Genomic DNA, 13955 nt, shown 5'->3' on the forward strand with positions numbered 1-13955 from the left:
AACCATAAAAATAAGATGGGTCCTTAAAATATACATTACAAATGTCAAAAGCTGGCAGAAATTAGGGTACAGAGCTCTATGAAAAGAATAAGGTAGGCATGATCCACTCAGAGACTGAGAACAGGAAGGATTATTTAAGAATTTATAGAAAAATATATTTAAGGAAGCAAAAGGGGAGTGCTGCAAAACCAGTCCTTTACTTCATTTTACTTTGTAGCTCCTGTAAAATGATCGATTGTTTTCTTAACATCTAAGTGGAGGGCATGTCTATTTCATTTGCAAAACACTCACACAGAAAATGACTCTTCTCTTTAACACATCTGGTACTTGCCAGTAAGTCCTTTTTCCAGAAGAGAGAGAGAAAGAAAAAGAAAGAAAATCCGTTTTCATTTTGCTCACTACATCCGTCTTGCTTCATTTCAATGCTGGGTTCAGCCTGAACTTCAGAGAAGCATTATGATGTTTTGCACAAAAGAGTCTATGTTTTACTAGGAACACCCAAAATAGCAAGCAGTAAGCAGTGACATACTGTGAGTTTTCAAATCCCAAAGCATAAGTGCCTTTTACTGGCAGGAAATTGTTTCTTCCCAAAGCTTTCAGAAGGCTCAGAAGTCAAAAGAACTTCTCCTTTCTTTCATCAGACGTTTAAGCCAATTTTTTTGTATTATTCATTCTTCAAAAGCTAGGAGGGCTTGGTGCCGCACAGGTAAGTTTTCAATACCTTTTTTTTAAAAAAAGAAATATTTGTACTGGTTTTAATAAAAGAATAAAATCTAAAACGACTTCAAATGGGAGTTTTGGAAAGACCAACACTCTAGTTCTGAATACATTTCCAGTACTTGGAATTGACATCTTTTGATTGAGGTGGACACCTTACACTTCAAGAAATGTGTTTTGGATCAGAGAGCAAATCTTCTTGTTGTTTACAACAATAGTAGCTTACAATCATACTGCTATTTATTTTCTCTCTAAGCAACCTGGTAAACTCGGTTATACATAGAAGTAGTGCTTTGTCTAAAGGGATCCATCAAGGTGGAGCCGATGTGATAAAGTTGTACATATATTTCTTTGGCCTCATTGTCATTTGAAATCTATGAAGTGTTTTTAGGTTTTGGAAGCAGCATAAAAAAATCTGTGAAACATCTTTGAAGCAAATACAGTAATGGGATAAAAAAAAATAACCACATTTCATGATCATATCATCATTATCACCGCAATAAAACAAATGGTTTCTTTCCTGCTCAGGAGAGATAGAGAATGGGACTTTTCTGTAATTTCTCCAATATAAATATATTATTTTGTGCAAACTTGTTCAGATATTATTTTAAAAGTTTGGTAAATGTTGAATATATCACCAACAATGCAATCCTAAGCATATTTAGTCCAAAGAAGTCCAATTGATTTCAGTGGGAATTAGTTTTTAGTCACTGAGTATGTGTTTAGGATTAGTTTTCTTTAACTAAAGCTGCAGTCCTAAGCAAATCAACTCAGAAGTCCATTCCATTAAGCTGTTTCATAAGGGAAAAGTTTCTACTTTTATGCCAAAGATTTGTTAAAGCAGTTATCTATCTCTGGTCATAGAAGGCACCAAAATTTGATCAAAAAATACATAGAAACAATAGATTTGTTTTCATTCAGAGTATCTTCATTTGATTTTGTGGTACTGCAGAGTGTACAGTTCCCTGATTCCTTCAGAAACAGTTTCATAACTAATTTGTTCCATAATTCAGCACCTTACTACAACAGCGGTCAACCTCAGCAATTCATATTTCTCTTTCATTTTGGTTTATAGTTTCAAACAACGTGCTCAGATAGCCAAGACCTCTGAGACAAATTGCTATGAGTTTATTGAACTGCAGATTTGAAATTGTAGTATGCCATGAAAATATTACCACTAACACTTTCCTTTAGGAAAGAACTATTGAAAATCCTAACCAATTTGAAGCTGCAGGGATAGTTCTGGATTTATTTATATGCAAAAGTTGGTATTTTGCATGGGAGGAGGCAGAAATGTAACAAGAGAAAAAGTTCTGTGTGTATACACAATGACCAGAAGTCTATAAATTAATGTAAATATGGCTTGCTCTAGAGTAAAGAAATATATGCATCTTGGATTTTTTTTTTATGAAAATCAATTTTTGATCATGCTGAATATGCTGTTCAGTTTTTAAAAAAATGTTTTTTTTTTCATCTACAGCATTATAATTCACAGGTTCAAAATGTTTTGCTTATGAGCAAAGAACCTGTTTTAATAATTTAATTTTTAAAAATTGTGATGGGAAAACTGTAGCTATAGTTACTCAGAAGTTTGAAGTTCATTGTATATTTTAAATAGTTTAACAAGGAGCAGTTGTTGTTGTTTTCAAATATGCCTTTTACTGTCTTTTCTTGAACTTGTAGATAAATTGAATAGACTGAAAAGTTCAAGAAAAGACTAACCTTATACTGAAGACAAGTGGAACATTAAAACCTTGAAGACAAAGACATAATTCAGCCAAAGTTCAATGTGTTCCATTTATTTCAATGAGGGAGAGAACTAAGCAAGTGGTCATTTTGATGGATTTTAGTTAACCCAAAAAGCACAAATAACTGAAACTCTTCAAAATAAGAGGCAGGAAGACACTATGAATGGAGTTATAGGCCAAAATTCAGCTTAACCCTGGCCATACAAACAGAATGTTTCACTGTAAAATGCTAGCTCTTTACTCTACACCCACACACAAATAGTTTTCCTTTAAATTTTGAAAGATGAAGGGTTTTTATTTTATCTCTTTGACACTGTGAGATTATTTCAGCTACAGTATGTTTTTAGGTAGGTTGAAAATAGATTCCTGTTTCTCAAGGTGTCTAAAGCAGAAGAAATGGTCATAGCTCCATCAAACAAAATTACTTTTATGTTGAGAAAGATGAAAACACCAGCAGTTAAAAAACCAACTTTTCCTCTCTTGAAACTTCTTTTCTGTTTGAAAACTCTTCTACATTTTAAGGCATGGTGGATGCTGTGTTTTATTTTAAAAAGATACCGACAGTTTCTGTATTTAAAAACTTCAAGTAAAGCATACAATATTCGTACCGTTTGAGAGAACCAATCTGGAGCTGAATTGTGTCCTAATTTTACCAATACCGATGAAAGAGAGAAAGAAAAGAATTGTAGCTCTTGTGTGTCTCTGAAGACTAGTTCACACATTCATGAACATAGCTTGTTTTTCTCATCACTTGAATGCTCAGTTATTGAAGCAGGTTCACATATGCATGTTTGCTTCTTAATTACTACAACATCACATATTGACATGCCCAAATACCTCTATTCTCAATGCACATTGATCAAGGGAGGGAAAGCTCTGTATTGCTTGCATATATTATTATATCTGTCCCATAGCTCCCACATACGTAGCTGTATGAGTGGGAGACATTGATAAATGTTCAAATTATCATGCATAAACTGAGAGCAGAACCTAACATTATTTCAGTAAACTTGGATCCTTAGCTCCTGAATAGGAATTATGAATGGCCCACTGAAAATATAAAGCCAAGGACAGAATAATATTGCTTCACATAATGCTGAATGCAGTGTCTTACAATGGCGTCAGTTCTCACAATCAGCCACACACCATCAATCTGGTATATAGCAATGAAATGTCAAGAAATTAAGCTGTTGTACCAAATCTTGCTGTCCATAAATGAATATATGGACCTATATGTGTGAACTAGCTCAAAATGATCAGATGTCAGTGTAAGAATATTCCATTGTACTTCTCTTGCATTTACCAGACAAATGAGGAAGGAGTGAAAATGCACATATTGGCCACACCCTTAAGCACAAATAGGCCTTCCTGCTACATCCATTGCTGCTGTTGTCATCCATCTGTCTCAGTGGACAATGTAAGAGTGCGCCTTTAGGGTAAACTCAAACTGCTGGTGAGTTACAGCAGCTGCTGTGGCTGTAGAGACTGATATGGGGGAGACATGTTTTATTGCAGGCGGGGCAGATGAAGCTGTCTGATTTTGCTGCTATAGGTGTGCCATGGTGTTTCTTCTCTCTGTGCTTCTCCCAGCAGTCATTCCTCTTCTTCTCACTGCTGTTGATACATGACCTGTCTGTCTCCAGGCACTGCGATCATCCACAAGGAATTCCCACATGGCAAGGATAATGTTGTCAGCATTCATTTCACATAGACAGCTTTGTAATGCAGAGAGCTGGTCTGTCAATGGGCCTGGTGCCTGAAGCCAGCTCCCTGGAGAGCACATGCTGGGAATGTGCACTTGGGAGAGTACATCTTTGTTTTGAGACTCTGTCCTGCCATGTTTGACATGGCCATTCATTGACAGCCATCCCTTCAGCCGAAGTGTGAAGGGCTCCTATATATGTACTGTACATATGTAGATGTGCAGGCCTTTACTAATCCAATGGTAGCTGTGTTAGAGGAGGTTTCTGAGTGTACATCTGTACTCTTCACTCTTCCACAGGGCATGTGGCCAGGATATGGCATTGGGGACAAACATGTGACCAGGCGGAATATTGTGGGCAGGCATTCTGCATCAGCCACACATGTATGCAATGGCTTTTCAGGCATCAAGTGATCAATGTGTTTGTATGAATCGGTCCTCAGACAGGACATTTTTACATTCTTTCCGTTGGCTACAGGTAGTCATGTCTTAAATTAGGGCCAATCCACAAGGCCACAGAGTGTATGACTGGTTTATTTTCTTTGTTTAGCTGTCTTTCTAAATTCACTTTAGCTACAGAATGGTGAGTGAGTTGCTATCTGGATTATGGTGGCATTGCCATCAGTCAACCAGTTTTTTGAGAGTTCCCTGTGTCACACCAATTAGAAGAAGTCCTTACATAACCTGTTTGCTGTCCTAACCCCTTTACTTAGTTCCATACATTGATATACTAAAGGCCAACATGGAGCTTTTGCTGGAAAGCAAGAGACAATTGAAGTGCAAGCAAACACATCTTTGATAGCTTACTCTGTGCGATAGGTAAGGAATCTAGGCGTGAATTGCGAGATTAAGGAATCTAGGTATGTGAGATAAGGATGTGACATAGGTATGTGAGATTAAGGAATCTAGGTAATTGTGAGATAAGGAATCTAGGTATGAATTTTGAGAGTTGTGAGATTAACAGTGCAATCCAAATTTAAGATCTGCTTCAATGAGAAAGTTTGGAATAAGCAGATCTTGGTCTGTCCTGGCTCAAGTCATCTTGGCTGAACTGGAGCTATGCTGGTGGAACTTAAGCCGACAGAATTTATGCCATTGTAAATTCCCTAATGTTATGCATTAGCAAGGTTTTTGTGCCAAGTGCTCTTCAGCTGACACTATTGCTGCTGCCACTGAGTTAGAGAAAGCCATCTTGTAATTAATCAGATAGATGATACTCCTCAAGCAGAGAATAGCTGATAAAATTATGTGGAAAACCCAACAAGACTTAGAATAACAGCATCAGAAAACAAGCCAAAAACTGACCAATGCTGTTGTACAGGAAGCAAAAATCATACTCAGAGAACTGAATACAAAGTGTGTTTACCAGTGGTTCCTCGTCATCCCGGAAATAAGTGACAAGTGGGGTGCCACAGGATTCTGTCCTGGGCCCACTGTTGTTTAATATAATTATAAGCAACTTGGATAAAGGAACTGAGGGGATGTTAATCAAATTTGCAGATGACACAACTGGTAGAGGGTAGCCAATGCCACAGAAAACAGAACCAGGATACAAGATGAATTTAGCAGATTAGAGAACTGCCCCTAAACTAAGAAAATGAATTTCAATAGAATCAAATGTAAGGTTTTGCATCTTCATCTTTCTGAGGACTGCAATATATACATTCATCATCAATTAGATAGTTCAAAAGCATCTTATTTTCTGTCATTAACATATTTGCGTGTGTAGACACAGAAAGCTGAGCAATCGACACAGTTTACATCTGCCTAGCATTTCCAAAAGCTCCTCATGGATTTCAGGAGTCACTTTTTTTAGGAAAATGATCAGGTATTCCAGCTATCTAATGATGTAGCATTTGAATCCAATTCAATTTATATGTTAAATGTGTTGTAAGGAACCGTGAAGTGGTCTGTTAAGGATTCCCCTCTATTCAGAGGTGGAGCTAGCTGTGCACCCACCTTGCCGCCCACGGGGGCGGGATGAGCATCCAAGGGGGCACCGCCCATGGTGAACGTCCTGGGGGGGAGGCACGGTGATGTCACCCCCCTCTGGGATGACATCCAGGTCGGTCCGCACACACCCCTTCCTCCGCTAGTGCCTCTATTTATATTTGCTTACCATCTTTTCTTTTCTTTTTTCATTTTCCAAATGGCATCTTGCCATATCATATAGAAACCTATGTATCTGTATTATTTAAGAATTGGCCTGGGACCCTTAATGACTTCAATAATGACAGACAAAACTATTCTCATTTGCTTTCCAGTCAAATGACAGAAGATAATGCATGTAGAAAATGTGAGAACAACAGCTTCTGCCAGAGAAAAGTTTAGTTCCACCCCAACATAAAATTTCAAGTTTCAGATTGAGATGAATGTCATTGTATTTTCTTTCTTGTAAAAATAAATAAATAAAATGCTGAATGAAATAGAATGAATATTTCAATCAACCTTTTATCTTAATTTTTAGACATCTATATCATCTGTCTTTTATCTATTTATCTAATTAATGACTGCTTTTTAATTTGTAATTTTAATTTTGAAGCTCATATGCATGAACTAATTTCCCCTTTTGTTCATGCAATAAAATGGTCACAACAGATTGCTCTTACCTAAACTATAAGTCTGTATAAAGCACTGCCTTCTTTCATAAACTCAGGGTTAAATCTACATTGTTCCAAACTACCTTGGCATTCAACTCAATTTAAGGCTAATCTGAATGCAAGTATTATTGGTTTCCACTAATAATATTTTATTTTTTTCTATCCTTCTTTGTTCTCTTCTGCATAAAATAGCATAAAACTATTACAAAGCTATTTAACTGTGAGCCATACTTAAAACATAAAACAATATAACAAAATGCATAAAAGACAATGTCTCCTAAAATTCACCATGAGCAAATAGCATTTAGAGTATGCACTGCAATGTGCAGTGTTTTTATGTGTTACATAGCAATCACAAAGCTACTTATCTTGGGTTAGTTCCACTTGACTTATGTGAAACAGTCCAGTACATACCTCACACCAGGAATGAAGAATTGGAAAATCAAGCATTTGGGTAACACATTGTCAGAAATTATTATTTGCTATATAAATAAATAAAACCAAACCAAACCAATGTAGGCAGATACAATCTGTTCAGGCAGGCAAGAAATCTCCTCTGTCTACCTCTGAACCAAAGATGAATTCACACAGGTGTGCTCATAGGCAAACAGCATCTTCCATTAAAGACTTAGAATGACAATGTTCACAGGTGCACCTAGATTTAATCTGAAGTCTCAATTGCCATAACCTTTGACAGGAGATGTTTGTGGGGAGGTCTTACAGAATGGTCCAACAGAAACAGAAATAAGCTTCTCCAGGCCAATTCTGAATTGAGGACCAAGGATCAAGTCTAATTCAGTCTAAATTGCATGTTTGGAGTTAGGCCCATTACAATCTGAATCCATGGGAGCTTGCCTGATCCTACTAGGGAGAATCAATGGGCTGATTGTGACCAAGCTTTGAGCTATTTTATTCTGCTTATTCTAGTGATTATGATTTATTATTACAAGCCAAATAGAGTCAGAGATCTAAATTTAAAATAACAGACCCTCCAAGTGTCCCTATTTTCCAGGGACATCCCTGATTTAGAGAAGCTGTCCTAGTTTCTGATTGATCCCAGAATGTCCCACTTTTCCATAGGACATCCCTATTTTCATTGGAGAAATGTTGGAGGGTTATCTGATCCCTGAGCTGTCTGAAAGCAGCCCTGTATAGAAAGATTTTTTTAAATGTTTAATGTTTTATAAAATATATATATATATATATGTTGGAAGCTGCCCAGAGTGGATAGGACAATTTAGTAAGATGTGTGGGTATGAACAGTAAAATTATTGTTATGGAATGGGATGTCCCTATGTTCATTGGAGAAATGTTGGAGAGCATGAAATAAATGAATGACATCCATGAGCAGGAATATGAGTTGGACTGCAGGGTTCTTCAACAGTTGTCTCCAGATGTTGCCCATCATCCCTGACCAGTTTAGTCAATAGTGAGAGATTATAGGAGTTGTAGTCTAACAGCATTAGGAAACCAAGGCTGAAGAACACTATTGGAGATACATCATACTTTTGTCATGGGGACACCACCACATCTACTGACTTTATTGATTATATTAGCCATGGGCTGAAACTTGTTCTACATTTCTCAGAAGCTTTCTTTTGTTGCAAAAGAGGCTTCCATTTCTCTGCATTGTTTGCAACGCACTTGGGAGTTCCTTAATAATTTCCATGTGGGGTGGGGATAAGCTTACTTTATCATAAGGAATCTGATGGCCTGATCCCTATAATCACAAACCTAGACAGCATCTTAAAAAGTAGAGACATCACCTTGCCAACAAAGGTCCGTATAGTAAAAGCTATGGTTTCCCCAGTAGTGATGTATGGAAGCGAGAGCTGGACCATAAAGAAGGCAGATCGCCGAAGAATTGATTCCTTTGAATTATGGTGCTGGAGGAGACTCTTGAGAGTCCCATGGACTGCAAGAAGAACAAACCGATCCATTCTTAAGGAAATCAGCCCTGAGTGCTCACTGGAAGGACAGATCGTGAAGCTGAGGCTCCAATACTTTGGCCACCTCATGAGAAGAGAAGACTCCCTGGAAAAGACCCTGATGTTGGGAAAGATGGAGGGCACAAGGAGAAGGGGACGACAGAGGACGAGATGGTTGGATAGTGTCTTCGAAGCTACAAACATGAGTCTGACCAAACTGCGGGAGGCAGTGGAAGACAGGAGGGCCTGGCGTGCTCTGGTCCATGGGGTCACGAAGAGTCGGACACGACTAAACGACTAAACAACAACAACAACAACAATCCCTGTAATATTATTGTTATGGATAGGAGAATGATCAGTCACTACAAAAGTGTGACTAACCATAAACACTTTATATTATAGAAAATTAGTCCCATTTTATGGGCATTCCAATTCTTTAAAGTTATTTGAGAATATTTCTATTTAGATGTATTAACATTCTGCCAAATGATGAATTGTACTTTTTCTTTTTCCTAGTCCTTTTACATCTGTGCCTAGGGGATCTTTCCTTCCTTCCTTCCTTCCTTCCTTCCTTCCTTCCTTTCTTTCTTTCTTTCTTTCTTTCTTTCTTTCTGCAAGAGTATTGTTACTCTTCCCTTTCCCTTTCTAGTTTTATCATCATGTGTAAAGTGATATGTGCTCAACTCGAGCTCATTATATTTATTTTACTATCAAAATCAGCCTTACTTGCAAGAATTACCATACAGTGCTTATCACAATCCCTCACCTAGGCGAGAACTTGGTCATCAGGCTCTATTTCCACTTTCCTTGTTTCCAGAAGCCAAGTCCAAGGTTAGCTGTTTGTCTGAGCCAAGAAAATACCATTATTTTCTGTTATTTAGTTCTGACACTTTCCCTTCCAGATATCACATTGTATAATTCAGACTGTTTCACATCATGCACATTTCAACATAAGAGAATAAAATGCATCAAAATAAATGGGACATTTCATGACACACAAATGTGATGCATCGAATATTTTTCAAGCAAATTTTCCTCTCTGTCATACCACTTTTTCATTTATTTGGTCTCCAAAAATTGTACTTGTGAACTGAAGCAGAGAGAATCAGGTTACATAGCCTCATTAGCATTAAAAACTGGAAGCACCAGCAATAGCCTTGCTGTTATTGCCCTTTCCAACCTTTTTTTCTGTGTGCAGAGTTTCAAAGTGAGCATGTCTACTGTGTGAAAGGGGTTTGTGGAAGGGGTTGGTTAATTATAAACATAAAGCCATAATGAATGAAAAATGCACTGTGTTCTCCAACTCTGCCAGATAGAAAAGAGAGAGTTCTGAATTGTTTTTTTCCGGTTCATCTATCATGACTTCTTGATTGCCTGTCAAACTCCAACCTCTATCCCAGCCAGCACAGAGCAATCAAAATGTTAACCCTTTTAAAGAACAGAAATCTATTTAGGATTTATTAATATTTTAATCCTGCAAATGCAGTGGCTCCATTAGCATCAAATTTGTTTTAAAGTTGCTATAATCTCTGGAATCAAGAACACTGGCTGGTAGTCAACCAAGTAATTGTGTGAGTGGAAAAACTTCCCCTTGTGCAATGGGACTTCTGCCTCTACCCCGGGCATAGGCAAACTCAGCCCTCCAGATGTTTGGGGGCTACAGCTCCCATCATCCCTGACCACTGGTCCTGTTAGCTAGGGATGATGGGAGTTTTAGTCCCAAAACATTTGGAGGGCCGAGTTTGCCTATGCCTGCTCTACCCCCTCCCATTCCTCTTAAATATGTTCTTTGGGTTCCCACTGCCTTCCAAAGGAGATCTAAGGATGGTGCAGGACATGTGCAGGGGGAGGATGGGAGAAGTCCTGTTGCACAAGGGGATGCCGTTCCACTTCTGCAGTTATTTAGTTTAATACCACCCAATATGGAAGCAACCCAGTGAAATAAATCATAATACTTACAATGGTAAACCTTTGGCCTGCCGGGCTGGGATCTATGAGTCAAGGGATCTGGCTTCAGTGAACAAGTCACCTTCATTATGCATGTTTTTGAAAAGTGAGAGAGAGTGTGCGGGGGAAAGAACAGTCAGTAGTCTTGTTTTTGTCATGAAGATCTTGCGAACAAAGCACCTGATGAAATCTGTCTCCGTGTACCATATTGGCCCAAATACAAGCCGCACCCGCAAATAAGTTGCACCTTTAAAAATCAAGGGGGGAAAAGGAAAAAAAGAAAATACCTGAATATAAGCCACTCGCCGTGTGTGTCTGTCTGAGGTGCTTTCTCACGCATGCTCTTCACATCCCTTCCAGGCCGGTTCCTCCTAGCAAGCGGCACAGGCACACACTCTCCCACCACCAACGCTCCTGCTCCTGCCTTGGCTTCTTGTCTTCCCTATCAGCTCAAGGCATCCAGGCATCACTGGAGAGAAAGACTGAAGGACGGGGAAATGGAGGAGCCCGCCGTTAATGGGAGAAGCGGGAGCGCTCCCCAAAGAGGAGAACAAACTTGGGCCGCTCGTGAGGGGAAGTTTCTCTCTCCCCTCTCATACAACACCCGCCCTGCCCCACTTACTTGTGGCCCCACTTCTTCCCTGCCACCCTCTACCTCACGGGCTGCTATGGTTTGACCACAGCAATTTTTGTAAGGTCGCAAATTTAAGCCACACTTTTTAACTTTTCACTGTTGTAGTTTGGAAAACAAGTGCGGCTTATATATACGGGCCAGTACAGTATTAATCAAGTTCATACAAGAGTTCATTTACTAATACTAACTTTTTCACTCCATGCCCATTTCATCGTATGTGTGTGTGTGTGTGTGTGTGTATTTCTTTATGCATATCCAGAGTGTCTCTACATCTATTCATCCTTGTCATGGGTATATATTGTATATCCAGTGGCACAGGGCAATCAATATATTCTTTACCACATACTAAGAATGCAGACTGCTCCACAGGGACTTTATCTCAACTGGATTTTATCACTGAGAGAAAGAAGGCAGAAACACTTAGCACTGTTTCATAAAAATATGTTATATATGCATATACAGAATGAGGGAGTTATCAAGGGGGCAGGGAAGCAAATGCAGAGGCAGCATGAATTTTTAAAGCGATATTAGTATCGTGACCCCCATAGACTCTCTCCGTGTCTCTTGTGGAAACTTTCAAGGACTCTCATTGTTGTTATTCCATTGCATATGGACTCTGGCCAGCTCAGCAGATTTATAGAGAAGTAGAAACATCTCTCTTTCCTTTTCCTTCTGGGTTGCAGAAGGAAGAGGACCCCAGAGTGAAAGCCCCAGACATCTGCTGTTCCCAAGGGCCTGTATTGAGATATGTACCCTGAATAAGCATGGTAAGATGTGATATTGGAAGCCAATGAAATATGGGTGTGATGCAATGCCTAGTATTTCCCCATCTCTGTCTCTTTGCCACTCATATATTTATACAGTGGTACCTTGGTTTACAAACTTAATCCATTCCAGAAGTCCGTTCTTAAACCGAAACCATTCCTAAACCAAGGTGTGCTTTCCCTAATGAGGCCTCCCACCGCCAGTTCCCTTCCACCGTCTGAATTCCGTTCTTAGACCAAGGTAAAGTTCTCAAACTGGGACACTATTTCCGGTATTGTGGAGTTTGTAAACCGAATCGTTCTTAAACCGGACTGTTCTTAAACCAAGGTACCACTGTATATAATAGTGCAAGAAAACATGTAAACGTATCGCGGTTACCACAGTTCATAAACAGGCAAGCACAATATCATATTGAAGTAGCCAAGGGGAGGAAAGCTCATTCTCATTCATGACTGTTGGAACATAAGACAACCTCTCTGGCATGAAGTGGAAGTGTTTGGAGGGTGATGGTTTTACATTATGTAAACAGAGTTGATAAATGGAAACCAAATTTTGTCAAACTTCTCATGTTTTACCACTCCTTTTACTCTATGATGACAGCTTAAGTGTTCATAAAGTGCTATGTCCCACACTCAGCACCACTGAAGGCCCATTTTGGGTTTTCAGTGTTTGAGAGGAATGGCATTTGTGATGGATTGTGGGGTTTGTTGAACTATCCACTGGAAAGAGTGCTAGCAGGGCGTCAGGGATAAGGGGCTAAGTTGAAATTTGAGGGAATTTAAGGTACCTGACCCCAAAACTATGACTACCCTTTTATTGCCATCTGCTCCCTACCATTTTTTTAATTTTTAATATTTGCCAATAAACTGAATTCACAGAAGGAAAGGAAAATCCATCCTAAACCAAATATAGGGTGGAATTGTATCCTGCCCACCCTACACCTCTTACTGTAATTATGTGGACTATGGATTGATAATCACTGACACATAGACAATGCTAAGTGATAGCAAATACAGCCAAATGGCTCTGGCACTTCTGAACAACCATGGCTGAATATCTTTTCAAAGGGAAGAAGCAATTCAAATCAGCTAAGAAAATAATGCCCATGTAAATAAATCTGCATAAGGATGCAAACCATATTCAGCATCCTGATTAAATCATGAATAGTGATGAGGAAGTACCAAGGGACAGTGGAATCTTGGCATTCTTCCAGCAGTTAATAACCACATTGCCATTCAGAAGCAGTCAGAAATAGTATTGCTCTAGTCTCCGAGAGTCAAATGCCTTGACTTGGAACTAAGAAAATGATTAGTGATGTTGACAAAATTCATAATTGCCTGGTTTGCTGCACAAATCTGTCCAGCTCAAAGTGCTCAGCTGTATTAGGAATTGCAGGTTTCTATTCCACCCCACCCCCGCCCCCGGGACGTTGTTTCCTGACTTGGAATGTTAAATGAGGTTCTGCATGTGGGTGCTCAGCAGGGTTTGCCTATTAACAACTTACTCTTAGGACTTGCCAATCGGAAGGTCGGTGGTTCGAATCCCCGTGACGGGGTGAGCTCCCGTTGCTCGGTCCCTGCTCCTGCCAACCTAGCAGTTCGAAGCATGTCAAAGTGCAAGTAGATAAATAGGTGCCACTCCGGCGGGAAGGTAAACGGCGTTTCCGTGTGCTGCTCTGGTTCGCCAGAAGCAGTTTAGTCATGCTGGCCACATAACCTGGAAGCTGTACGCCGGCTCCCTCAGCCAATAAAGCAAGATGAGCGCTGCAATCCCAGAGTTGGTCACGGCTGGACCTAACGGTCAGGGGTCCCTTTACCTTTACCTTGTTAACAGCTGTGAGTAACAACAACAAGAACAACAACACTTTGGGTGGCTTCCAACAAAATATTAAAAATACAGTAATCCATCAAACAT

The 13955-nt window shown here is 39.4% G+C and overlaps 1 protein-coding gene across 5 annotated transcripts in view; it reads left to right on the forward strand.

Moving 5' to 3' along the window:
- The first annotated feature begins 469 nt into the window (after positions 1–469).
- Positions 470–13955, forward strand: part of LOC307219610 (cadherin-19-like) — a 68593-nt gene continuing 55107 nt past the window's right edge. For 2 of the 5 annotated variants that reach the window (XM_079982938.1, XM_079982936.1), the window contains exon 1: positions 470–706. The gene's annotated coding sequence lies outside the window, so the exon portion shown is untranslated. Of the gene's footprint in view, positions 707–11959; positions 12044–13955 lie in introns of all 5 variants that reach the window. The other 3 variants (XM_079982935.1, XM_079982933.1, XM_079982934.1) reach the window with 2 other exon arrangements.

Source organism: Podarcis cretensis (genome assembly GCF_951804945.1).
Source record: "Podarcis cretensis genome assembly, chromosome: 7".
NCBI classification, from domain to species: domain Eukaryota; kingdom Metazoa; phylum Chordata; class Lepidosauria; order Squamata; family Lacertidae; genus Podarcis; species Podarcis cretensis.